This window comes from Meleagris gallopavo, chromosome 1 (genome assembly GCF_905368555.1).
Source record: "Meleagris gallopavo chromosome 1, MGAL_WU_HG_1.1, whole genome shotgun sequence".
In the NCBI taxonomy this organism is placed as follows: Eukaryota; Metazoa; Chordata; class Aves; order Galliformes; family Phasianidae; genus Meleagris; species Meleagris gallopavo.
The window spans coordinates 155,265,327-155,293,188 of NC_139404.1; the positions used below are offsets into that span (position 1 = coordinate 155,265,327).

General features: G+C 38.9%; 2 pseudogenes across 1 annotated transcript in view; both read left to right on the top strand.

Moving 5' to 3' along the window:
* LOC146545730 (uncharacterized) overlaps positions 1-27,862 on the top strand; it is a 49,904-nt pseudogene that overhangs the window by 14,117 nt on the left and 7,925 nt on the right. The window contains exon 3 of the transcript XR_014880956.1: positions 1-27,862. This exon is cut by the window's right edge and continues 7,925 nt beyond it. The product of XR_014880956.1 is annotated as an uncharacterized LOC146545730 (transcript).
* The window catches only part of LOC146545731 (uncharacterized), a 33,396-nt pseudogene continuing 7,925 nt past the window's right edge, over positions 2,392-27,862 (top strand).

Below are 27,862 nucleotides of genomic sequence, written 5' to 3' on the forward strand. Positions count from 1 at the left end.
GCACAAATGATAACTCTACTGGGGATACTTGGACAGTATCAAAAGTAACAGAAGAGCTCTAGGAGTCAGACGACAAACCCGGCAAACCCGGAAGAAGCCCTTTATCGCCGAGGTTCGCTGCTTCGTGGCTGTTCCAGTCAGAACCGCAGAGACCGACGGCGAGGTACAGGGGGCGTTTCGGTCGGTTCCCTCATTCAGGAATCCGCGAGGCAACAGAGCGGTCGGGCAGCTCTCGCGAGAGCGGCTGACGCGGCGGGGGCGTTGCCAGGACAACGGCTCTGCATGCACCCCCTCGCCTAGAAAAAGCCTCAGGGACAGAAATGAGGAGTCGGGGTGTGAGAATCACATCGGCCGTTCAAACGAGGAGAAACTGTAAGCCACCCATTCACGTGCCTACACTGGGAAGAAAGTTGTTATCACTGTCAAGAGTGATAAGTGTGGAGGCTCCTGTTAACGACCCGGCAGCAGGGCGGAGCTGATCAGTCACACCCCGTTAAGGCTATCTAGTAGTGTTTGTGTGCCTGCTGGTTTGCAATGGCTGCACCCTGGCAGAAGGCTACTGCCACAAAAACTGTGGAGACCCAGACAGAAGTCCCATGCTCACGCAGAAAGAAGACTGCAGCCAAAAAGAACGAGGAGACCCAGACTGAGGTTCTGTGCATGCTTGAAAGGATAGCTGATGCTAAGACAAGTGTGGAGACTCAGACTGAGGCCCCCAACACAAGATGCTAGTACGCAGGTCACTGGCTGTCATGAGTGCCAGAGCCTGGCCTTTACAGTGCTGGGCAATGGGGGCAGCACTTGTATAAGATGTGACCAGCTAAATGACTTACTCAGCCTTGTGGTTGACCTGAAGGAGGAGGTGAAGAGGCTGAGGACCATAAAGGAGTGTGAGAGGGAGACTGATTGGTGGTGCCAGTCCCTATCAGCCCCGAGATCTTGGCACAAAGCTGAGGCTCCATATGGAGCACTTCACCCCCTGCTGCCTTGCAAACAGGTGGGAGAGGGGAAACAGCGGGCACATAGTGCTGCAGTGAGCCCCCTGTCCTCTCCTCCCTCTAACAACAATTTGAGAAAGGAGGAAGAGTAGAAACGGATACCAGCTCGGCAAAGTGGGCATCCCCCATCCCGACCATCGTTGGCTCCCCATGTGCCTCTGCGCAACAAGTTTGAGGCCCTGGAACTCGAGGGAGAGGTGAGTGAGGGTGTGGAGGGAGGTCCACCCCTGAGGTTGCCTTGGGTGAAGTGGTTGACCCAGGCCTTAAGACTGCCTTCGCCCGGAAGGACAGAAGGGTGATTGTCATAGGCAACTCCCTGCTGAGAGGAACGGAAGGCCCTATATGTTGGCCTGACCCTACCTGTAGGGAGGTGTGCTGCCTTCCTGGGGCACGGGTGAGGGACATTTCTAGGAAACTTCCTGGACTGATTTGCCCTTCTGATTATTACTCCTTATTGATAGTTCAGGCTGGCAGTGATGAAGTCACTGAGAAAAGCCTCAGGACTATCAAGAAAGACTTCAGGGGACTGGGGTGGGTAGCTGATGGAGCAGGCGTGCAGCTGGTGTTTTCTTCTATACCTTCAGTGGCAGGGCAGGATACTGAGAGGATCCAAAAAAACCACCTCATAAATAAATGGCTTAGAAGTTGGTGTAAACACAGGAATTTTGGTTTTTTGACCATGAGGCAATTTACTTGGCACCTGAAATGATTGCTGCAGATGGAAGTAGCCTGTCTCTGAGGGGTAAGAGGATCTTAGCCAAGGAACTGGCAGGACTCATTGAAAGGTCTTTACCCTAGGTATGAAGGGAGAAGGGGACAAAACGAGGGCTGCTGGGATTGAGCAGGTAATTTGAGGGCTTGTACCAAACTTGATGGGTGAAGATGGTGGAGTACAAAGGGATGGACTAGGGCAGGGGGATGCTGGGGATGCTGCTGTTCTAGGGGATCCTAGATCCTCTATAAAGATGGTGAGATGGAAAGCCCAGCTGAAGTGCCTTTATACCAATGCACAGAGCCTGGGAAATAAGCAGGATGACTTGAAATCTGTCATGTGCTTGGAACTTATGATGCTATTGCTATCATGGAAACATGGTGGGATGACTCCCATAACTTGAATACCACCACTGAGGGGTATCGACTCTTTAGGGATAGGCAAGGTAGGAAGGGTAGGGGAGTTGCCCTCTGTGTTCAAGAGTGAATAGATTGTGAGCAGCTCCTTCTGAGAAATGGTGAGGAGCAGGTTGAGAGCCTGTGGGTTAGGATTAGGGATGGGATTAACAAAGGCCAGCTGGTGATAGGGGTATACTACAGGCCATCTGATCAATGGGAGATTGTTGATGAGGCCTTCTTGCTTCAGATGTGGAAGGCATCATGCTCACAGGCTCTCATCTTGATGGGGGACTTCAACCATCCGGATATCTGTTGGAAAGACCACACGGAGAAATGCAAGAGGTCCAGGAGGCTTCTGGAATCCTTTTATGATAATTTTCTGGTTCAGGTATTGGACAGACTGACCAGAGATAAAGCGTTACTGGACCTGTTGCTCAACAGTGTGGAGGAGATCATTAAAGGCGTTAAGGTTGGACGCAGCCTGGGCTGCAGTGACCACGTCCTGGTTGAGTTCGTGATCTGGAGGGATGTGCGCCTGGCAAAGAGTGGCGTCAGGACACTGAACAGTGCATTCTTTGCTTAGCCAATGTATCAACATGCATACCATTATTTACTATCACTTGAATCAGCACTGCACAGCACTGCCCTCCCCATGCCCTCGTTTCAGTCAACACAGTGTTAATACTGCACTGATATTTTGGTTGTTGCTGAATGATGAGTGCATGCCCTGGGTCACCCTGCCATGAAGAGCACCTTTATAGTGTGGGTCAGGAGGAGGACTGCATTGGCAGCCATGCTGGGCCACATGTGGGCCATAGGCCACGATAGGATATGCTGTTGTAGCTGATGATGCTGCAGCAGTATTACAACATTATATATATGCTATAACAATATACAATATATGCTATTGTTAGCTTCATTACTTTAGTATGCTTTTTGAGGCAAATGCTTTGAGGCAAACTAATACTAATTATATCCTGATTAGTCATAGGCTTGTGACTAATTCCCTCTCGATGTTAAAGGAATCAACCAGCTACTTAGTCATAACTAGAATAGTTGCTTTTAGTCTCTGTAATTGGAAGATGAAATCATGATCTCCTGATGTGACTGGTTGCTTGCTTATTCTTGCAAGTGGATTTTTTCAGCATGTGAGACAGGAAAAACTCTATACATATTCTAAAAAAAAAAAATAAAATAATCAATATAAATTGATTTTTGTCTTCTTTCCTGCTAGGAGGTAATCAAAATATTTTGAACTATGGATACATGCATTTCCACTATTTACTGAAGAGGTTGCAATCAATTTGCTAGGAATTCAGGGATTTTTTTCCCAATATTTTCCAGTCTTTAAAGAATCTTCAGTTTTGTTACTGAGATTTTGTTACTTTAGTTTTAATCAGTGTAAATGGTATGAACATTTAGTTAGAATTTTGAGAGTATGTCTTTTACAGGCAGATGGGATGTGTGGAAATCAAACCCTATAGCTTGTAAGGATATAGAGCAAGTATGTTTGTTAGTGATGTGCATACGTCCTGGTGCAAGGGGGATAGTTCCACCTATCTTGCACACAGTCAGGAAAAATCGTGCTACAGATATAGGCTGAACTAATACATAAACAATTGTTTCCAGGAATTCAGATACATATTCATTACATTCCTGAGAATCCATTAGCATGTAGACCCTCTCGCTAGCACGTGTGTAGTGAGTCATGGGGTGAAGAATCATCATTTTCCTTGTGAAGGCTTGTAGTCTTCCTCTCTGTAAACTTCTGACCCTGCGGGACAGGCAGTCCCCAAACCGGTTCTTGCTTGCCCTGTGGGCATCTAATCACCTCATTGTCAGACATCCTCAGGCTGTTCTCAGCTCTTATCTTTATGGCCTTCATCCCCCTCATTATCCCAGACCCAGCATCTGCAATCCATTCTTCTAAGAACCTCTACATATTTGCTTCTGTAAATTATCTTCTACCCTTTGTTTCTGTGGACCATCTTCTACTCTTCAGATGTAGAAAAGGACTTTAGGTACATTATATTTCCGTGTGTGTATGCACCTTGCTCAATTTAAGAGAAGCTCAGTTTAAGAATTGATAAGGTTCAGCAGACAAATAAAGGTCAATACGTTCCCTTTCGTAAGGGAATAAAAGAAGCAGGTGCCATCTCAGTCTTCTGGAAAATTGTTGATTGCCTAAGGATTGTAATAAGAATATGACCACATATCTAGCAGCTACTCTGCAGATTGGAGGAATATAGAATCATGGTATGATAGAAGTTGGAATGGTTGAGATTTGGAGTCGTCACAGAATCACGAAATCACAGAATGGCCAGAGTTGAAAGGGACCTCAAGGATTATGAATCTCCAAACCCCGTCACATGGAGGGCCACCAACCTCCCCATTTAATACTAGACCAGGCTGCCCAGAGCCCCATCCAATCTGGCCTTGAACACCTCCAGGAACGGGGCATCCACAACCTCTCTGGGCAGCCTGTGCCAGCATCTCACCACTCTTTCTGTGAAGAACTTCCCTCTGACATCCAATTGCAATCTTCCCTCCCTCAACTTCAACCCATTTCCCTTTGTCCTGCAGTTATCTACCCTTTCAAAGAGTTGATTCCCCTCCTGTTTGTAGGCTCCTTTTAGGTACTGAAAGGCTGAAATGAGGTCACCCCACAGCATTCACTTCTTCAGACTGAACAAGCCCATCTCCCTCAGCCTGTCTTTGTAGGGGAGGTGCTCCAGTCCCCTGATGATCTTTGTGGCCCTCCTCTGGACCCTTGTTAAACTTCATTAATTCTCATGTGCTTACTTTCCAAGCATTTCCAGGTCCCTCTGGAAGTCCTTTCCTTCTATTGTGTCACCTGCACCACTCACCTTGGTGACATCACCAAACCTGTAGAGGGTACAACTGATCCCACTGTCTGTGTTGTTGATAAAGATGTTGAAAAGCACCAGTCCCAAGACAGTGGACACTACTCGTGACTGGCCTCTACCTGGACATAGAGCTACTGACAACAAGACTATGACGACAACCATTCAACTAATTCCTTTTCCACTGAATAGTCCAGCCTTCAAATAAGCGGCTCCCCAAATTAGAGATAAGGGTGTAGTGATGGAACATGCCAAAGGTCTTGCACAAGCCCATTTAAATAATATCAATTGTCCTCCTTTTATCCATTGATGCCGTCACTCCATCATGGAATCACATAGAACCACTAAAGTTAGAAAATACCTCCAGGATCATGCACCTATCACCAGTATTTCCCACTAAACCGTGTCCCTCAGTACAACATCTAAATGTTTCTTGAAGGGTAGAGGGGGACAATCAATTCCCTGTCCCTGCTGGCCACCTTTTTTCTGATGGAGCCCAGCTACCATTTGCTTTTCGAGCTGCAAGAGCATACTGCTGGCTCATGTTAAGCTTTTCATCCATCAAGACTCCCAGGTCCTTCTCTGCAGGGTTGCTCTCAAGGAGTGCTCCTTCCAGTCTATATAGATGCCTGGGATTCCTCCGGCCCAAGTGCAAAACCTTGCACTTTGCTGTGCTGAACCTCATTAGGTTCTCCCGGGCCCACCTTTCAAGCCTGTTGAGGTCCCTCTGAATGGCATCCCTCCTTTTCACTGTGTCAACTCTACCACTCAGCTTGGTGTCATCAGTAAAGTTGCTGAGGGTGCACTTGATTCACCAGACGGGTCACTAGATCATAGAAGGAGATCAAGTTGGTCAAGCAGGACCTGCCCTTCGTGAACCCATGCTGACTAGGCCTGATCCCTCGGTTGTTCCGCACAGCCACGTGATCTCCCTCAAGACAATCTCCTCCATAACCTTTCCTGTCACCGAGGTCAGGCTAACAGACCTGTAGTTCCCCGGATCCTCCTTACAACCCTTCTTGTAGGTGGGAGTCACACTGGCAAGCCTCCAGTCTTCTGGGACGTCACTAGTCAACAAGGAGTGCAGATAGATAATTGCAAGTGGCTCGGCTATCACCTCTGCCAGTTCCCTTAGCACTCTCGGGTGAATCTTATCCAGCCCCATGGACTTAACAACAGTTCAGCTGGAGTAGTAGGTCTCTGACTGCATCCTCCTGAATCGGGAGGGAGCGGGACGGCTCCTCTCATAGGCTGCTTCAGAAAATTATCCTCCATACACTCCAGAAACCTCCTAGACTGCTTCTTCTGCGCTGTGTTTTATTCCCAGCATATGTCTGGGAAGTTGAAGTCCCCCATGTGGAAAAGTGCTGGCGATTGCGCAGCTTCCACCAGCTGCTTGTAAAACACCTCATCTGTCTCTTCATCCTGGTTTGGCAGTCTGTAGCAGATGCCCACCAGGACATCCACCTTGTCAGCTCTTCCCATAGGGGTTCAACCTTACCATCCCCAGCCACAAGTTCAGTAATATCAAAGCACTGTAATATAGAGAGCCACACCATCACCCCTCCTTCCTTGCCTATCCTTCCTGAAGAGTTTGTAGCCAGCCATTGCAGCACTCCAGTTATAGGAACGGTCCCACCATGTTTCCATAATGTTTCTGTAATTAGGTATAGTTAGGCTGCTGCACAATGGCTTCCAACTCTTCTTGTTTGTTGCCCATGCTGCATGCACTGGTGTAGATGCATTTCAGCTGATCCCCTTGCCTCACCCCTGATCCCATTACCGCTCGCCCAGGCTCATTTCTAATGGGCCTGGTTTTATCCCCTTCCCCCTTCATATCTAGTTTAAAGCCCTCTCTACAAGTCCCACCAGCTCCTGGGCAAGGATCCGTTTCCCCTTGTGGGATAGGTGATACCCATCGGCAGACCTCATGCTACATGCCGAGTAGACCACCCCATGATCAAAGAACCCAAAATTTTTGCATTTGCACCAGCTTCTCAACCATGTGTTTATAAGGTGGATTTTCCTGCTCCTCTCAGTGTCCTTCTCTGCCACCGTAGGAATACAGGCAAATACTACTTGTATGCGTGCTTCATCAACTAACCTCCCCAGTCTTCTTTGAGCAAGCCTGCCGTCTGGTGTGTTTGAACCTGTGGTTTCAGAGTCTGTCAGTAGGAGAGCGGTCTCCTGAGCAAAGACAAGAACACTGACGTGTCCTGCCACTAGACCACCTCCCACACCTACTGCTGCAGTAATGAGCAGTGTGGGCTGCGCACACATTCTGACTTCCCTCTCTGTTATCGGTGGACAGTAACAATTTCTCTTAATGCAGCCCACATGAGCCAGAAAGGTGGACAACCATGAGGTACACTGTACTGGCATTTTACATAAGTAACTTACCAATGTTAACATGTTGTAGCAGATATCTAAGTAATAAAATCCTGCCCAGCGAAGGTCATTATAAGTCCAAAGGACTACAAATTGATAGAACCTCCCGCTAAATGCATAGGAAAGATGAATAACAACCAAAACCAATATGAGTGACACTGGGGACAGAAGAAATCCTCTTTTTTGAAGGAAGAAGATGTAATTGCATAAAAATATGAGACATAAGAAAACAGGAGAAGAAAGAAGTTAATACAATTTTGCTTGCAACTTGCCTTATCGAAGAGCTCTGAAGCCTGATCATCATCCCTTCAGTTATCCTCTGCAGACTACAGCCATTAGTGCTAGCTAATGGCTGTACTATTGTATATTCACATCCAATTTAAGAAGTATGAAAGACTAAAGATTTTATATACATAAGAGTGATGATTAATAAGATATAAGAATTAATCAAAATTGTATTAATGAATGAATGAATATAGTAAAATTTAAAGTTTAAGACTGTCCCAATTCATCATTCTTATATCTTTTCCATTTTCTAATGTGCTGATATATTTATATGTATATATAAATGCATATTTTTATATATATATATACATCTTTATTTAATGGCAACACTTCTTTCTCACTTAACAAACTCAACCAGTAAAAAAGACTGAACAATCTTACTTCATATCCTGAGATTCCATTAGGCAGTAAGGCTTTCTGTAGTGTATTCCCACTATAACTCTTGTGGAAATTGTGCCTTGAGCTTTCTTTTCATGTAGTATGCCCTTTTTTGTATGCATATGCAAGTTGTTTTTTAACAGTGATAAAGTCTAGAAAAAAGAAAGCCAAGATAATATTTCAGAGCTATGTGACTAAACTCAAATCTTGCTTTTCTAAATGATTATCTGGTTTACAGTAACTGTGAGATAAGTGCTGAAAATCTAATCATTATCAGTAATTTATAATCACAATCAGAACTTCACTATCAGTCTTTACAGTTAAATGACTTAAAATTATTTTCTTTTGAGCATGAGTCTCATGAGTTTTCCACAGTGTCTGATGCCAATTTTTTGGAAGAGAAATATTTTTTCTTTTAAGAGACAAAACATAGGCAGATTTTTATCAGGTGACAGCTTACATAATTATAAAAATAATAATTAAAAAACCAGTTTTCAAAGAGCTTTAAGCTTATGATTAGAACAAAATGTTCCTAGTTTGGAATTATTTTTATATTTATCTATCTAAGCTATCTATCTAGCTATCTATTTATTACCTCTGTAGTTTGACCCTCTGCTGGTGTCCTGAATGGAGTTATGCCATTTTACATTAATAGTGTTGACACATATTTGGCTGTGGATTAAGCTAAGGCATTTTTCATCTCAGATATCTACCCCAGAGTTCTGCTTGAGGTTTCTGTCACTATGATAAGGACAGATGATCAAAAATCTATTTTTTAAATAAGCCTAATATATTAAACAATCTGAATTCAACATTAGCATCCTTTAATGTGACTGTCTCAAGAAAATGCTCACAAACAATTCAGGTCTTTCTGATCCGACAGTGGCAACTCCCACAGTGGGAATAAGCAGATACAGAATGGAGACATGCTAAACTGTTCCAACTTAGCATGCTACAGTTCTTTCTTTTAGGAGCAGTTCTACTTAGGGATTTTGCTATGGATAAAAGGTTATCATTTCTCAGGCCTGTTAGTTTCATTATTCATCTGTAATTTACTTTTTACCTGACCTGTAAAAGGTAAAAGAAGACTGAGTAATGAAAGAAACAAGACAACAAAACATACTGATACTGGAAAAGCATCAACACTACGGTAATGGAGAAGTTGATAATAAAGGATGTATTCCATTCTTATAAGTAGAACTACAACAGTTTAGTATTTACGAGTTTGTAAAGCACTGTTTAAGTTTGCAACTGCAGAAGCTAATCCCTATTTGATACCAGGTGTTCATTCTCCTATATAAACTTCACAATGATGTGCAATAATTAGGAGACATAAAAAATCCTTAAGCACATGAAAACACTTTTTTTAAAAAATGACTATACGGATTTATATCAAATTTCCACAATCAGGGCATGAGAAATTGTTCTGAGCCCTTGACAAACTTGGGGTCTGATTCTGAAACATTGCTTCCACTACTTACACTAATTTAAACTCATTAAGAGCCGACTAGATCTGCAGAACCAGTCCTTACAGTGTTCTAAATGGAACATACTGAGCTATGTGAGAATAAAAGAGGAATCTGAATCATCCCTTAGATAGTAAAGATACACTTCCAATACACTTTCCATATTCAATTCTCAAAAATATCTCAAAAGAATTTTAGTTCTTCCAAAATAGTGTTGAGAGGGAAGAACAGATATGAGAAATGTCTTCCTGACAGATACTGAAATTAAAAACAACTTAAAAATACTGCTTTGACTGAAACTGCCATTCCACTCAAAGCCATAGCATCACATTACTAGATCTACAGTCACTTCCTTCCTTCTGAATATCCCTCTGCCTTTGAACATAAGCCTTTTATTAGACATTCAGCAGCCTTGCCTTGTGTTTGCTAAAAAGGACAATAAGGATTTTAAACAATAAATAAGTCACCTCAATACCACTTGGTGGTACATTAAGCACAGAGATCACTGAAATAAAAAACAGGATTTGACCTTAACTGTCAGTACAACACTCAGAAGACTAAAGAGCAGAGCAATGTGAATGTGCAGTTGGTCTGTGCAGGTGTTAGTATGACAAGTTGCAAACAGTAGAAAAAGGCACCTGTGACTTAGCCATCTTCAACTCTACAACAGTGGAGTAGTATGAATATTTTCAAAATAAATTTTGCTGTTATGCCTTATGAATTGTCTTGATGTATGAGAGTGAGTACTGGGATTGCTGAAGAATGGAAATAAGGCTTAGTGCTTCTTTGTTATTGGTGGTAGTGGTGCTCTTGCTTTTCAAACACACAGCATTATCTGCCATTTCTGCTAACATGGTACACATAGTAGAATCTCATCTGTTACTTTTAGGGCTGTCCGAAACCCAGACAAATTTATCTTTCATTGCCACATCTGCATTACCATCTGAAGAGAGAATAAACATAGCTAGTGAAGGAATTTTAACTTCCTTATTAAAATAAATGGTTTTGTTGTTGCTGCTTGTTTGTTCTTAGTGTAGAGAAATGGTACTTGCAGATAGGTTGTTCCTCCTTCATCTCAAAAAACCAAAAAATTTATCAATCAAAGATACTGTAAATTCAAGCAAAATTCATCTAATATCTGCAGTTAGAGGGAATAAAAGAGAGGAATATGAAACTGAAAATAGAAATATGTATATCTTTATCTTTTTGAAAGAAATAGTTGAACTCCTAATTAAATTCATCTTCAGAATCATCACTCCTGAATTAGTAGATAGAGGATGTTGAAAGATTAGTAAATTCATCCCTTTTAATATGCTTTTTCCACAAGTATAAATACCAAGAATTAAATTTATTTATTTGTTTATATGATTGTAGTTCATTTCCACAAACATTCTGTATACTTTCAGGGGCATATTATTGTGTTGCAACAATGGCGAATGGAATATTTACCCTAAAAAAGCGAGTACTTAGTGTTTCTTAATCATGCTTAAATACAGAATTTGGTCCACAGCAAAGGCTACATTTGTCTGGAAAGCTTTGTTCTTTCACTTTTCCTCTAACTTTTTTGTGTTTGTCACTTCAAACCTTAAAAATATATTAAGAAAAGGAAATCAGTTACCCAGAGCATTCTTTAAATAAATTTTTATACACATATTATTATAGCTACAAGTATTTGGAGTGCAATACATTTTAAAACAAAATTTTGTTCTCTAGTTTATCTTTCTGGGCTTCAGAACACACAGTATATGCTGCTTATTACTACTGCACCCACAACTTCAACCTTGGCAACCTGTTTGGATTATTCAAGACAGAAAAGTTTCCTTTTGATCTGAAAGTCCTTTGTAGTAGTTCATCACTCTTATTTCTTAAGATATAAATATCAAATCATATTGTTTTTTTGTATAATTTAAAGAGCAAAGTGTTTTTAAACATCTTTTTCATTGGCAAGAATACTTATATGTTTCTCTAACTCACTTCTTTTTTTTTTTTAACTCTCAAACTCATACTATACATATATACATGCCAGTGTGCTAGAAAGCAAATGCTACTGCATACCTTCATTCTATAAAAATAGAAATAAATAAATAAATGAACAGAATAGACTATGAACTGAACAGACTATTCTATATCACATAACTGCTTAACTGGAAAAATATAGTATTTTCTATAAAAATGCACTTTTTTATTATTAAGCAGGTACTTTCGGTTGCTTGGTGAAAGCTGGATATCATGAAACCTCAGAAGTATCTTCCTGTTGCTGTGGAGTCTGGTTTGCCAATATATCTTATCTGTTCCATAACAGCTGTCATCACTGGGAAGTGAATACATTCAATTTTTTTATGTCAAACAATAATTAAATAATTTATAATTAAATTGGATAAGGACTTACAACATAGTCATGTATTTTAAATCTGTGAGGTACATCGTGTCACCTTGCCAGTTGTTCACAATAATTTTAAAATAGGAAAACAATTCATAGCAAAAACAAATCCCAGTATGACAATAAATGCTGAATTTATATCCACTGGTGTACACAAATCCATGTAAGCTTTCCTGTATAAGGTATGGCTATATTAACCCTTTCCGTGGGAAAACAACCAATGAAAAAAAACATTCAGTGAGAAGTTTAATACAACAGTTTGTCTCATTTGTGATTCCTTATGGAAGAAAAATTTACACTCTCTTACATACTTATCCTTATGAATGATAAAAAACTCACAGCACCATTTGTGGTTTTTACCAACAGTGCCTGATGGCTGATGCTTGCTTTTCCTTCTTCTGGCTTCTCCCTTAAATCTGAGATAAAAAAACTGATTGAGTACAAAGCCTCAAACAATATTTTGAATTGGAAATAAATTAAATGCCCTGTATGTTTGAGATCTTTCAGATATGTTGAAGTTCTTTGTCTATGCTGAAATAAGCAACTAATAAACTTGATACTGTCCTAATGGTTCATGGGGAAAAACAGGCATTTGCAGAGACTAGTAAATCTTCAGTGTTTTATATGAGTTTTGTTCTTGTATGTACTTTAGAAGTATTAATTTGTTTACAATAACTAAAATAGTGAGTATAATTAGATTAAGCTAGCTGGTTCAGATAAAGTTAGTAAATCTAAGGAAAACCTGTCACATCTTTCAATCAAGACCTTAGAAGATCCATTAGTTTGTTTTACTAGGAAAATTCTGGAAACTCTGGATAATAAATAATTCAATGAGTCTGTTGAAATTATTGTTTCATCAAAATAAATTTATATCATCAAGATAATGAAGTTTGAATTTTTAAATGAGAATTATATCGACAGCAGAACATTGATGGTAGAAGAAAGCAAACGAGACTCGCCAATGAAATTAGTTCAATTTTTAGATAGTTCTCTGTGGAGTTGGAATCCATGATCCATCTAAGTCTCTTCCAGTTTGCGGTTTTCTACGATTCCATGATTCTAAGCAGGGAGAATGAGAAGGGAGAAGAGGTTACAATAGACGTAGAGAAGGTCAAGGTATTCAAGAAGTTATTTGCCTCAGTCTTCACTGGCAGTCAGAATGTCACGTTTCTCATGTTCCTTAAATTTTGGATGGAGATGGGGGAATGGAATCTATTCTACTGTAAGATCAGATTAAGTCTGAGACTGCTTCATGAGACTGAATGCGTAGAAGTCTATGGGGCTAGATGACATGCATCCCAGAGTCATAAAGGAGCTGGCTGATGTGGTTGCCAAGCTACTTTTGTCATTATTTGAAAAGTCATGGGTGACAGGCCAAGTGTCTAGTGGTTGGAAAAAGGGAAACATCAATCCTGTTTTCAAGACAGTGTGAAAGAAAGACCCAGCGAAGTGCAGGCTAATGATCCTCACCTATGTACTTGGGAAGATCATGGAACAGAACTTCCTGGAAGCTCTGTTAAGATACATGTGAGAGAGAGGGTGATTGGAGAAAGTCAGCATGACTTCAGCAAGGGCAAATCTTGCCTTACCAATCTGATTGCCTTCTACAATGGAGTGACAGCATAGACAAAGGAAAGACAATTTATGTCATCTATCTGGACTTCTGCAAGGCCTTTGACATGGTCCCACACTACATCATTATCTCTTAATTGGAGAAAGATGGATTTGAAGGGTGGACTATCTGATCGATAAATAACTGGTTGGATGATTTCAGCCAGAACATTGTTGTCAGTGGCTCTTTATCCAGGTGGTGGCTGTGAGAGATTATTCCTTTGCACCTTTCTCTCAAAGCTTGCTGAGGACAAGTCCAGGCAAGTGCTAGTCAAGGGTTGAAAAATCCTTTGTCTAAAGGACACAGATGGAAAAGCCCAGGCAAATCCTGGTCAAAGTTGGCGAAATCTTCCGTCTGAAGATTTGCAGGCCAGGGCAAGGAGAGAGAGGTAAGCCACAGCTTAATGGCCAGAAAGCAGTCTTCTGTGTGGGCTTATTTTGAGGGAGATAGCCATCTCAGGAGGCACCGACCAAAGCGCCTAGGAATGCCAGGTTGGCAGAATAAGGAGGATAAAAAAAGGACCAACAACCATGAGGTTAGGTGTCTGACATCAGATGCCTCACAATGTGATGGCTGCCTGATGACAGACTCTCCTGCACCCGCTACCTGTGACCTGCCTCTTCCTCTTGGACTCACTGTCACTGTACTTGCTTTCCGCCTAAGGCTGGCCATGCTGCTGCTGCCCTCCCCCTGTGCTTTTGCCTTGGACCATTGGAATGGTGTGCAACAAGATGCTGCTGGATCTTGGTGGTGACTATCCCTGCTTTATGTAATTCTTGCTTCTTTCCTATCTTTCATATTGCCCGCTTTCCCTTCCCCATCACCCTAATTGGTAATAGTCAGCAGCCTCCCCTTCCCCATCTCCCTGATTAAGATTTGTAATAAACTGGTCAGACCAACATTTGAATCGTTTCTTAATCTTACGTTGGGTATACATATATCAAAGAGCCTCCTCTCTGTCTTATAAATTGGAGCAAGACAGTGGCCAGTGACAAGTGGTGTCCTCAGGGACATCTTAGGACCAGTGTTCTATGGCATCTTTATCAGTGACACAAAGGGATTGATTGCACTCTCAGCAAGTTTGCAGATGGCACCAAGCTGAGTAGTAAAGTTGATACAATAGAAGGAGGATACGTCGTGCACAGGCACCTCAACAAGCTTGGAAAGTGGGCCCATGGAAACATAATGAGGTTCAACAAGGCCGAGTAGCAAGTATTGCTCTTGAATCATAGCAATCCCAGATATGTGTACAGACTGGGAGAATTCCTTGAGAGCAGGCCTGCAAAGAAGGAGACTCAAGGGTTCTAGTGGATGAGGAACTGGACAAGAGCCAGCAGTGTGCAGTTGCAGCCCAGAAGGCCAACTGTATCCTGGGCTGCATCAAAAGAAGGATGGCCAGCTGGGCAAGGGAGATGACTGTTCCCCTCTACTCTGCTCTTGTGAGACTCTGTCTGCAGCATTACATCCAGGTCTGGAGGCCCCAGAAAAAGAAATACATTGAGCTGCTGGAATTGGTCCAGAGGAGGGCCACAAAGATGCTGGAAGGTTGGAGCACCTCTCCTGCAAAGAGGAGGGAGCTGAGCTTGTTCAGCCAGAAGAAGAGAAAGCTCCAGAGAGACCTCCTTGTGGCCTTCCAATGCTTTAAAGGAACTTCTAGACAGGAGGGAGACCAACTTTTTACACAAACTGATAGTGATAGAACAAGCAGGAATGGTTTTCAACTTAAAGAGAGGAGATTTAGATTAGATGCCAGTGGGAAATTGTTTACTCAGAAGATAAGGCATTAACACAGTCTGCCCAAAGAAGCTGTAGATGCCCCATCACTGCAGGTGTTCAAGGGAAGTTTGGATGTGGACCTGGGCAACCTGATCTAATACCTGATTTAGTGTTTGGTAATACTGCCCATGGCAGGAGTGTTGGAACTAAATAATGTAAACCAAGCTGTTCTATAATAAAATCAAGGATCAACTGTCTGAAGCTGGATTCAGCTTTATTACCTATATGTATCTCTTCTCACGGGTTACTGGAGCTACTCCTATATAACAGCTCAGAATATACTGGAAATGCATGCGTTTCCAGCAGTTACAAGTCAGATGGGATACCGTAAAATGTGTCAAATAGCTGAACATTTGCTGTTTCAGCAACTAAATTCAGACCTGAATGCTGAGTAACATAAATCTCTGCACAGCAGACTTCTATGCAGCCAGAATTTTGCAATAGTTTGTAATAAATTATTGACAAATATTGTTAACCTCTAAAATCGTTTTGGAAATATATATTACAAGATTCCTTACAGTAATTTTATTAATGGTGGCCATTCCAAAATTAATTTATCCTTAAAAATTTTCTAAATAGACCTTCAAACTGTTATTAACACTCCATGCATTTCAACAGTTGAAATGCTATGTTGCATTTGTTTTATTAATAATTTAGAACATTATTATTTTGTTTACCTTTGTTGTTGTTGTCAGTGCAGTCTTTATTGTAGATAAATGTTTTGGGGTAATTTTGTCTTTTGAGTGTCATAAACGCTAACAAATGCTTTTTGATTCCCTTACAAATTATAAGAGAAGAGCCATGAAATTTTCCTAACCTTTTCTGCAGCTCAATAAATCACAAACAGACAAGAAAGTTAAGCACTGCTTCAGTGGAAAATCAGCAGACAGATGTAGCACACATTCCCCTCAAAATAATTCAGAACCTGTGCCAATTTATCAAATGCCTACTTTATCTGTCAAAACAATGTCCTTTCTCAAATAAAGGGCATTGTTTCTGCAGCCAGAAAAAGGTTCTGATGTATTGTTATCTGCAAATGGATGGTGGAATAATGGAACAACAGGCAGTGTTTCAAGCTAAGAGATCAAAGGGCAGAATACATTGCAATTCTTGTTAAAATAAATTAGGCTGAAATAATAATTTCAATAAAGAAATTTATAACCTTAAACAATTTCTGTAGTTTACAAATGGGCAGAAACAATAAGAAAATCCTTCTTAACATATCTAAAAGCATTTCTTTCCATTGTTAGAACTTCCAATTTCAGAGAAATCAAGATTTACAGAGCTGTAATGTACATAGTATCTTTGCTGACATTACACTATCTTACATTTGCAGAGGAAATATTTGCAACTGCTTTATTCATTTTTATATATGTTCATATTATCATCATACTATAAAAATATTCACAGATTTCTAGATCATAAATTTTCATAAGCAAAATGTATTAATTTGAAATGTTCCGAGATAATTCAAATTGCTAAATATTATATGATATACAACAGCTGCTCCAAAAGTAATGCATCCTGTTTTATGATGTTGGCCCGTGATGTCAGAAGCAGATGTTGGTGGTATGGCAGTAGAAGCTGAACCTTCCCAATAATATTCCATTCAGTTTTCTTGCTATAAAACAGATATCAGCAGAGGGGCAGTCTAAAAAAATGGTGTTTGACATGGAAGCATGTATGAAGCAAAGATGTGTCACTGAATTTCACTGTGAGTAAAAAATTGGTACTCGTCAACACTTGCTAAATGTTTATGGAGGCCAAACAGTAGATCTGAACACAGTGAGGCAGTGAGTGGTGCAGTCCAGCAATGGAGACAGTAACACGCCATGTTCTGGATGGATGTGCAAATTTGTACGAGCATGGCATGCAGGCCCTTGTTCATTGCTTGCAAAAAAAAAAAAAAAAAAAAAAAAAAAAAAAAAGCATAGTTTATGGTATCTGAGAATTTGCTCAATCAAATACTGCTATTTGGTACTTCATATCAGTTGTAGCTTCCGTGCAAATAAGTTGGAAACATTACTTCTGGAGTGATCTATGTTTTATAATACCAAGCCACAATACTGAATTGAAGTCCTCCTTGAAATGATCCATCCCTTCCAAATTCTACTAAAATAATGTAGGTTGAAATAATTTCATTCTTCTCCAGTGTAAATTAGAAAACAAAACAAACAACAAGAACAAAAACTTTTAATAATTAGCAGTTAAGTGAAAAATCCTAGGAGTATTCATCAAATATACGCACTCAAATCTTGTTCTAATACTGAGTCACTGTAATGCTCACATACTTTCTTTAACCTCAGCATGTCAGATATTTATGATGATTCCTGCAGCCAGCTTGGTCCCAAGCCGAACTGTGACAACTTTGCACTGATGTATCTGTCTCCTCCATGATTATATGTGGCTATTTCTTTCTTATATTCTTCCATTTTTCAATTCCCTTTTGTGTAACTGACCTCTGTCAGTTATTATGTTTTTTTTCTTCTCCATTATGATACGTTTTTAATATCACAAAATCCTCTAAAAAATGACTGAATCAGGTGCTTTAGGAATACATTCATTTATGATCAGTTAACGATATCTTCAAAAGGTATTGATTTTTTTTTATTTTTTTTTTACTTCTCATAGATATGGAAATTAAGTTCTCAAAAACATTTTCTTAAAGAAATTTCAGGATCAGAATCATAGCAATGTAAAAAGAGAACATTTTGCTAAATAGTCTGAGATGATAAGGCCGAATCTATTTCTAGTTTTACTGTCTTTTATTTCAGTGAAATACCAGTGCAAGGCAAAAATTATGCCCAACATCTTGAAATTCATGACATCTGTTAAAGCTCAGTTATGTCAGCTTTTACTCAGTTGCATAAATATATGTCTGCATTTGCAAGCTGTGCATCTGAAATCACTTACTTTTTATGTAGTACAATATTGATTAGTAATTCTAGAATTACTAAGGCTAAGTAAAATCAGAAATATTAGTTACATAAAAGCAAGGTCTAGACAGTGTAAAACAGGATAGAATCACAGAAAAAAAAATAAATAATAATTGCATCCCTATGTGCATATTGGCAGCCTGTTAGTGGGGGTAGTTCCACATGTGCTTTGGCTAGCATCACTATGTGAGAGAACTCTTGCCTGCTGCAGGATAGCTTGAACTATTTAATTAAGAAATTTGCATGAATACAACTGGGTTAGTCTTTGCTGAATTAGAGAACACTCAAGTGAACAATGTCTGTGACTTAAAGCTGCAGAATGACTGCCAGCTAGTGGGTATTGAGAAACAACTGAGTCATAAAAATATTCTCCCCAGCATGGCCAAAATAAGAAGACAGCATGTATTTAAGTCTCAGATATGTAGAGGGTTAGGCTAGCACAAAGTCTAAAATTCACTGGAAGAAAATCAGATATATTCTTTCACTGTCCTTTACCAACTGAACAATTCAGAACAATTCAGAGTTTGTCCTAGCCAAGCAACAGGGAATTACTTGAAATACTTTTATTAGATTCATTAAAAGAAATAGAAATTAACAAAGAATCCAGCTAGCAGAGCAAATGTACATTAATATTCCAAGTGAGTGCTAGACACGCATTGTTTCAGCAAATAGACAGACATCACTTCCAAATCTTCTTATCCCTGATTTTTTCAAGAAATAGTTGACACTAATTACCATTATTTTCTGCAGACAGAGCAGAATGTAGTTTTAAAAGTAATTTTACATAAGGACTTATGAATAGATGCATTTTATGAAACTTATGAAAAGTGAGAAGTGAGAAATTACTACAAACATCATTTTAAGTAAAAAAAAAGTGTTTTGTTGCTATTAACAAAATAAAATGGTCATTAAATACAGATTAATGAAGAAATGAATAAAATTTAAAGAATGTGAGATAAAATAAAGAGTGCATCTGGAGAAAACAAATCTTCCTTTTCAATTTCCTTAATCAAAATCAAACACAAAACCCACATTGAAATAATTAATTAGGGCCCAGGCCTAAATCTCTAGGTAGCCAAAATGCCAGCTGAAATTATAGAGGTTATCAGATGCACAGATTAGGAATAGGATGATCCCAGATCAATGCAATTCATAGAGGGGACTAGAAATCTCTAACTGTGGCTAGTTCTGGAAGCAAGCTAGAAGTAAGAAAAGCACACAGTTTGAATATTTTTCATAAATACTATCTAAAACCAAACTCAATAAAGTTACATCTATGAAAATGTTTGGCAAAGAAATAATATTTTACTACAGTTCTGTGTAAAGCTTCACCAGAAACTTTTCCTGAGTGCTTTGTGATGCTGAGAAAGCAAATTTCTGCTGCCTTGCACGCTACATTCTCACTCTCCTCCACAAAACAAATGTAGAGGTATTACTACAAATGAATGGATAATTCTGATGTAATAGTACATTTTCCAGGAGAAAATGACAAAGTTTAGGGAACTGCGGATTTGACCTTCAATATTTGGAATGTGCGAAGTACCCTACATCAAGTGAAAAATGTCCATAAATCAACTATTGCTGTCTGCGGAACAGTTTCAGATTTGTATTTCTATTCTGTCATTTTACAAATGAAATGATACAGGATTTTTGTTTTCATGTTATTTTAACTACAACTTGGTTTTTCTTATCAGGGAACTTTCTCACTCATACTTCAGTGAATGCCATGTAAAAGCAACGAAGATTCTTCCTTTTTTCTTCCAGTAATATTTTTAAAATATAAGTGATTAACAGAACATTCTGAGAGAATGAGTGAGAAAAACTGCTGACAGGAAAAAAAAAAAAAGAAAAAAAACACAGATAGAAAGGTACAAAAGATTGCCTTAAGGAAGTTACAGTTTTCAGGAAATGTTTTATTCACTGATAGCAAAAAAAAAACAACAAAAAAAAAAAACACACAGGATCTTGCTTTTTTTTTCAATATGAAGCAATGAAGAAAAAAAAAATGATATACAACTAATTTGACAAAGTTCTTCCTAACTGTAATGAAATTTCACAGGGTGCCAAAAAACCACATTGTTATCAACACTTCCCATCAATACAATTCTGCTCAGTTACCAGTGTTTCTTTGAAAACTACATTCTTTTTGCAGAGATGAAAGGAAAGTAAAGTCATGTATGTCCCTCTCTGTTTAAAAAAAAAACTAAAATGTGTTTTGTGGGTCATATCTTCATCATCTTCAAGAGAGTTTTGTGGCAAATAGAGTAAGAAGCTCAATAGATTCTTATTATCCCTATTTTAAAATTTTAATTCACACGTTGATATTTAAATTAGGGAAGGAAAAGCAGTAAAACAGTTTAATGTTACTTCTCTCAGGAAAATTACTTGAAAAATACAAGAACTGCATGCAGTTACTAATTTAGGAGTTAAGTATGACTAATAAACACTCAGGTTTATGAAACTTCCACTCTTTTGCTAAGTAGCTTTATAAAAGATGGTCATAAATCGAGTTCCATTTCCATATATTTTTCAGTTGAAGAAGAAAAAACATTTCATTAAAATTTCAACAAATTATGTTGACTCTGGTGCAGTGTAGTATCAAATTAAATTGCTTCACACCATATTTTACTCCAAAGTCAAAATTAATTGTGACATTGAGTTGATACTTAAACATATGGTAAAAATGACAATTTTAAAATGAAATATTTCATGCTTAATTAAAAAAAAGGTTATGAATAGCTTTCCTTTTGGAGCGTTTTACAGTTATTCATCATTTCATATACACATCTAAACATGGAAACTATGGATCTTCCAGACCAATACACAGCTTACAGTAAAAAGAACTTTGAATATCCCCTTAGAGATTTCGGCAATGATTTTCCACTCCATTACACCAATTTCATACTGGGGTAAGTCCATTGATGTCAGTGGTGTTACATCAGCTTAGAAACAATATGATAGAATAGAAGATCAAGGTTATTCAAGCTCTTATTTATGGTTATGGAAAATTACACATACCTGATGTACATATAGATAACAAGACTCTGAGTTGTTTTGTATTTCTTTGATAATGAAAATGTATACTGAAAGAAGAAAACTGAAGTTGAAACGTAACAGGTATTTACTAGCTAAGCATACATAGATAGAGACAGAAAATGCTGGTTATAAAATAACTACACAGGGTGACAGCTGCTCAACTACACTAAAATTAAATATGAAAAAGTTTGAATAGCCTGACTGTTCGTACGTGAAAAAGTCCCAGGAAACTATGAAACAGAAGGCCAGAAGGTTTGGAGTAGTATCTACTCCTGCATTACCTTAGTATTTTTTTAAATTTATTTTATGTTTCCAGAATGAAACCAAACTCATTCTTGAGAATTTCCAAAATATATTACTCTTGACACAATAGTCACAGAGGTTAAAATGCTGTTTGTCATAAAATGAACTACAAGTTCCTGTCAGGAAAATAAAATGGTCTAATTTTCTGCATTTTTATTGTAGCTGAGAGTGCACTAGAGACACTGCTGCTTGCAGTGCACAGTTCTAGCCAAATAAACTAACCAAGATTGAGCTGATTACAGATCTGATCTTCCCTGTGGCAGATTATGTCTGAGACTTCTGTGAAGAAGTCTCTGCAGAGTGACATCAACTTGTCTCTTTCCAGATTCTATTGTTTACCACAAGCACAAATGAAGTAGCTGTAGATATAAACAAAGTCCAGCCTGTAACAAAAGTAAATGCATGCAGGAAGGACTGTAACCCTAAGAGACTAGCAGAAATGCCCCCAGGACATAACAAGAAACATATGCAGACAAATGTAAGTGTGTAGTTGTTTTATCCACGGGCAGACCAGGTGTTACTGGTTCATTGAAACCTGTGCTTACTCATTTAGATTTTCATTCATGCTACACTCAGAAGTATTTTCCCTTATTTTGTATTTATGTCTAAGGAGAGTACTTTGCATTTGTACTCATTGGATTGCATGCTTCTTCCTTGAGTCATTTTATATAATTTGCTTAAATTTCTTGATTTCTCATCCCCAATGCTGTTTTGCTCCCTTTCCTTTTCAGTTTGTTATCAACTTGTCTTGCTTGGATTATCAGAGCAAGGTCATATATCAATTCTTTAATATACCCAAAGTGAGATTGAGACACAAGCAAGGTCAAATGTTGTCCAACCAGTTTATTATCAATTAAAACAATGGCTGATGATTATTATGAAATAGTGTGATGGGGAATGGAAGGCAGATGATAGGAAAGATAAGAAGAGAGCAAGAATTATGCAAAGCAGAAATAGTCACTGCCAAAGATCCGGTGAAGTCTGTTGTGCACCATTCTGATGATTCTAAGGCTGATGCAGGAGCAAGGGCACGTGGGAGAGGTGACAGAATGGCTGGCCTCAAGCAGCAACCAAGCAGGTAACCAAGAGCAGATCCAGGAGAAACAGATAGCTCTCAAGTAACAGGCCCAGGAGAATCAGGCAGCAGGTAAATTTCGTTCCATGAGGAGTGTGATATCGGGCACACCCATCTTGGTTTCTGCCTAACGTTTCTGGGCACTTATTTTAGAGTCCTGTGCAGCACCTGTGGGCATGCAGGTTCTCTGGATGGTTATCTCCCACAAAAGGCTCCTCATTGGCCATATAGTAGCTGCTTAACTCTAGAAGATACTTATCTCTCGTTGCCCCTGATCTACAAGTCTTCAGATTTCTTGGACTTGCCCATCTATTGAAGCTGTCCAACAGCAAGCTTTGAGACAAAAGTGTGGACTATCTCTTACACATCTGGTAACATCATCATGAGTAAGAATATGTGCTCTTTAGCAACCAGAAGCATTAATGGAAATATACTGTAGACCTAGGTCAATTTCTTATTTTTGTCCCTTCATTTTTACAGTATATTTGTGATTCTCTGATTAATACTTTGTAAGTAATTTTTCACTGCAAAGTTCCTAGGTTCAACAACAATTTTACCATAGGAAAATATAACATGTGAACAGCTTAGAATATGTGACTGAATTTTCTGTCTTATAAAGATAACTGTCTTGCACATAAGAGTATATTACATTGTTTTAAGATAAATCTGGAGTTGTTTCTTGTCATCTTTATATGGTGAACTTGTATATGTTTAGGTTTTGACTTGCAACCTCAGATATTTCAATCAAGCTTCGTATCATTATTACAAGAAATTGTGAGCAAGTGTACCCTATATAAATGCACCAGTATTCACTGCAGCATTTTTCCTCTGGAATACTTAGGAGAAGAAAGAGTGAAGTTTAGGAGTAATATATTTTTTATTTATTTTTTATATTCTTTTTTCTTACTGAAGGATCACCTTTCAATAACTAAATTCAGAGATTTAAAGAATTGGTGTGTACCTATTAGAAGGAAAATGGAAAATATATCATGAAGTAAAAAATCATAGTAGAATGCTACCAGATTATTTCCTATTTCCCAGACAAATCAGACAAAAGCCTCTGTCAAATCTTCCCTTCTGTTAGAAGATTATTCCAAAATGATCTGAGTCACCTACTGGAAACATCTATCCTTCTTCTTTTGTTATAGAGGGAGAGTGGCCAAGTATCTTGCGCTTGTATGGCTAGAACTAAGTAAAATGAATTCCATTCTGTACTCCCACTGTCAATTGTTTGATAGAATTCTAATCACCTTTTGCTTCACATATTGAATCAGTGGAGTAACAGTTGCTTTCCATGAAACAAATTAAATACTTCTTGGATTAATTTATGAAACAGCATTTTTATTGATGGTATATCAACACATACAATTTCCAAAGCATTCCAGGCATTTCCAAAAATATTTTCTTCTTAGTGAGCAATTTAACATCTTCAGAAGTCGTCAGTATTTTTTTTCAGTTGCTACTGTTTTTAACTTATTTCTGGGGAAGTAACATTTTGAACATCATTTTTCAATGAATACATGTTTTTACATTGTGGTAGTTTGACTTTGGCAGGCTGCCAGACACATGCATACTGAACAGAACAGGAGAAAACAAGATGGAAAAACTTATGGGTCAGGATGAAGACTGGAAGATCACAGCTCACACCATGGGCAAAACAGACTTGACTTGGGGAAAATTATTTTAATTTTTTTTCTGATTAGAAAAGTGAAATAAGAGGACAAAATTAAAAATAACTTCCCCTCCCATCCTCTTTATCCCAGTCTCGACTTCACTCTCAGGTTCTCTACCTCCTCCGACCTGGAGTGGCATAGTGGATGGAATTGGGGATTTAAGTCAAGTCATAAGAGTTTGTCTGTGCCGCTTCTTCCTTGTCACACTTTTTCCCTACTATAGCCTGGGTCATCTTGATGAGCTGAGATACTTCAGGATAAACTTGCTCCAGCATGTGTTCTCCAAGGACTGTTGTTTCTGTCTGCATAAGAGGACATAATTTCTTCAGTAATTATCCACCTCCTCCAGTGTGGTGTCCTCTGTGGACTGTCACGTTAATATGTGTTCCACCATGGACTGACGGGAAATACTTGCTCCTCTGTGGTCTTCTCCAGAGGCTAACCAGAGGAATCTCTGCTCTGGCACTTGGAATACTTTCTCCTCCTTCTATTCTGACATTGGTGTATAGCTGACTGTTTCTCAACTTCTTTCTGGCTTTGCTCCCCTCTCACACTGCTGCAAAAAGTTTTGACTTTTCATTTGCCTTCATTGAGGTGCCACCAGCATGGCTGCTAGGCTCAGCGTGGGCTGAGTTGGTACAGGCATTCTGTGACATTTGAATGTTTGTTGACTTTACTGTGAGGATCAAAGGAGCAGAGCAAAATTTTTCAGAACACTAGTAACTTACAGAAATCAAATCTAATGCTACTGGGTAGGTATGACAATTTTGCAGTCTTAGAAAATGATACATGCTGACAAAATGGCAATTCAGAGAGGTCAGCCAATGAGTTTAGACTTATCTCTCTCTGTGAGTTTTCAGGATGACTATACACAAAAATTACTGTACATTTTCCAGAATAGAAGGAAAAGAGACCGTTTGATTTAGTGACTTAAGCATCAGATGTAATTATTTTAACATGGATAGGAGCATATTTTACTGTTAGCAATGCAAAGTAACTAATCTTTAACATGATGGCGCACAAAATATGAGATCAACTGAAATGTAATGAAAATACACAACAGACATGAGGGCTACAAATATTCTAAATAAAAGAATGCCGGTACATGGATACAGGTGCATGACTGACTAGATTACTTAGCTGTCAACATTTTATAACTGTGAGAACAGTATTAAGCCATGGCAGCTAGCACTCTCACAAACGTTACTCAGATGCATCTCTGAAAATAATGTGCTAGTGACTACTAACATTAGACAGTAGATTATCGTGTTTTACTTGGAAGGGAATTTATCCTTGAACCATGTCATGTCTCTTGGCTTCAAATTGTTCCTCAAACTAAGCACTTTCTTTTCAACTAGAGAACTGAAAACTATGTGAAACAGTACATATTAAGTTGAGGCACTAGTTAACCTGTAAGCACAAATTTATCTTTTAATATATATTTTTTAAATAACATATATTTTTATCATTTAAACATCTCACCACCAGCTGCAGTGGTGAAAGATAGTATTTTTTATGTTTTTTCTAAAATTTATATATGTGAGCATATATATATGTATATGTGAGCATATGTTTGTTATTTCATATTGTAATTATGACCTAAAGATTCTTCAATTAGTATTTTTACATCCTAAACTATTTAGAAGGTTTTCATTGTTTTTTTTGTTTCTTCCTTTTTTTTTTTTTTTTAATAGTTCTTTGAAGACAACAGGAATAATGTTGTTAATGGCATAAATTAAAATGCAAACACAGTACATACACTATAAGCTAAAGTGAATGGGATGGCTTGGGATTGGATAGCTGAAAATATATTTTCTGAAGTGAATGAATTTTGATGGCTGGGCTCTTCATGTTACAGTGACTACTGTTCCAAAGCAATTGGAATTTACTTCCCTAGAAGGGAGGACACTATGAACAGAGGAGTTCTGATAAATGATGCATTGTCTAGTTGGAGGCCTGTAGTTAGCAGTGCTCTCCAGGTGTCAGTACCAGGGCTGATCTTGTTCAACATCTTCATCAATGATATGGGTAAAGGTATAGAATGCACTCTCAGCAAGTTTGCTGACAGTTCAAAGCTTGAGGAGTGGCTCACAAACAGGAAGGCTGTGCTGCCATTCAATAATACCTAGAGAGTTTGGAGAGCTGGGCGGAGAGGAATCTGATGAGATGGAACAAGTACAAGTTTAAGGTCCTGAACCTGCGGAGGAAAAACCACTTGCATCAGTACAAGTTAGGGACAGGCCTGCTGGAGAGGGGCTTTGGGAGGAAGGACCTGGGTCTCCTGGTGGACAACATGCTGACTATGAGCCAGCAGTGTGTTCTTGTGGCCAAGAAGGCCAATGGCATTCTGGGGTGCATTAAAAAAAGCATGGCCAGCAGATCAAGGGAGGTCGTCCTCCTCCTCTACTCTGCCCTGGTGAGGCCACATCTATAGTACTGTGTCCAGTTCTGGTCTCCACAGTTCAAGAAAGACAGGGAACTTCTATTAAGAATCCAGTGGAGGGCCACAAGGATGACTGGGGCTTGGAACATCTCTCTTATGAAGAAAGGCTGGAAGACCTGGGACTGTTTGGCTGGAGAACACTGAGAGAGGAACTTTTCAGTCCTTATAAATAACTAAAGGGCTAGTGTCAAGAGGAAGGTGGTGCCCAGTGACAGAACAAGGGGGGAGGAGCAGAAACTGGAACACAGAAAGTTCCATCTGAAAAAGAGACATTTCTTTACTTTGAGTGCAACAGAGAGCTGGAACAAGCTACTTAGAGAGGTTGTGAAGTCTCCTTTTCTGAAGTATTCAAAACCCTGGATGCTTCTTTGTGCAACCCATTCTAGAGAACCTACTTTAGTTGGAGGGGAGGAGGTGGGACTAGATGATCTCTAGATATCGCTTCCAACTGCCACGATTCTGCGATTCTGTGATCAGGCAGGTGGTTTTCCCAGGGCAAAGCTCATCCCCTGCACTCCAGGACAGTGTCCAGGTTTAATTCTCCCATTAATAAAATAATTAAAATAATATTTCTTAATTAAAAGAAGAATATTTGTTCTTTGCTGTCACAGATTGTTGTAAAATGTATAAACATTCCAGAAGAAAAAAGTAAAACCCTTACACACTTCTCTGAGAAGTCTACACAAACTAAGTCATGCTTTGACTATCATGAAACTTTCATTTTGCCTACAGATTCGAGAGAAGCAAAGTGGTCACCATGCTACACATCTCTACCTCTGTAATTCCTGCACTGTGGGCTGGTAGATAGGACACTATCTTACACTGTTAGATTGGTTTTAAATCCTACAAGTTGAGCAGGAATCTGTCTCACTTTTGAGAAATATTATCTATCAGTAGCCTACAGATGTGATGTGGTGCTCCATATTACACTAAATATCTCTGATTAATACTATATTTAGTTCTATATTTCACTTTATGTACTCATACACTATTTATCCTCACATGCTTAGCTACACAGAAGCATTCATACAGATTGAAATCCACTTATTTACACAGTACAGTAAGTACTTTACCTCAATTTCTTGACAATTATTAGCCTATCTGCCATGTACTTTAAACACACAAATAATTAATTCTAA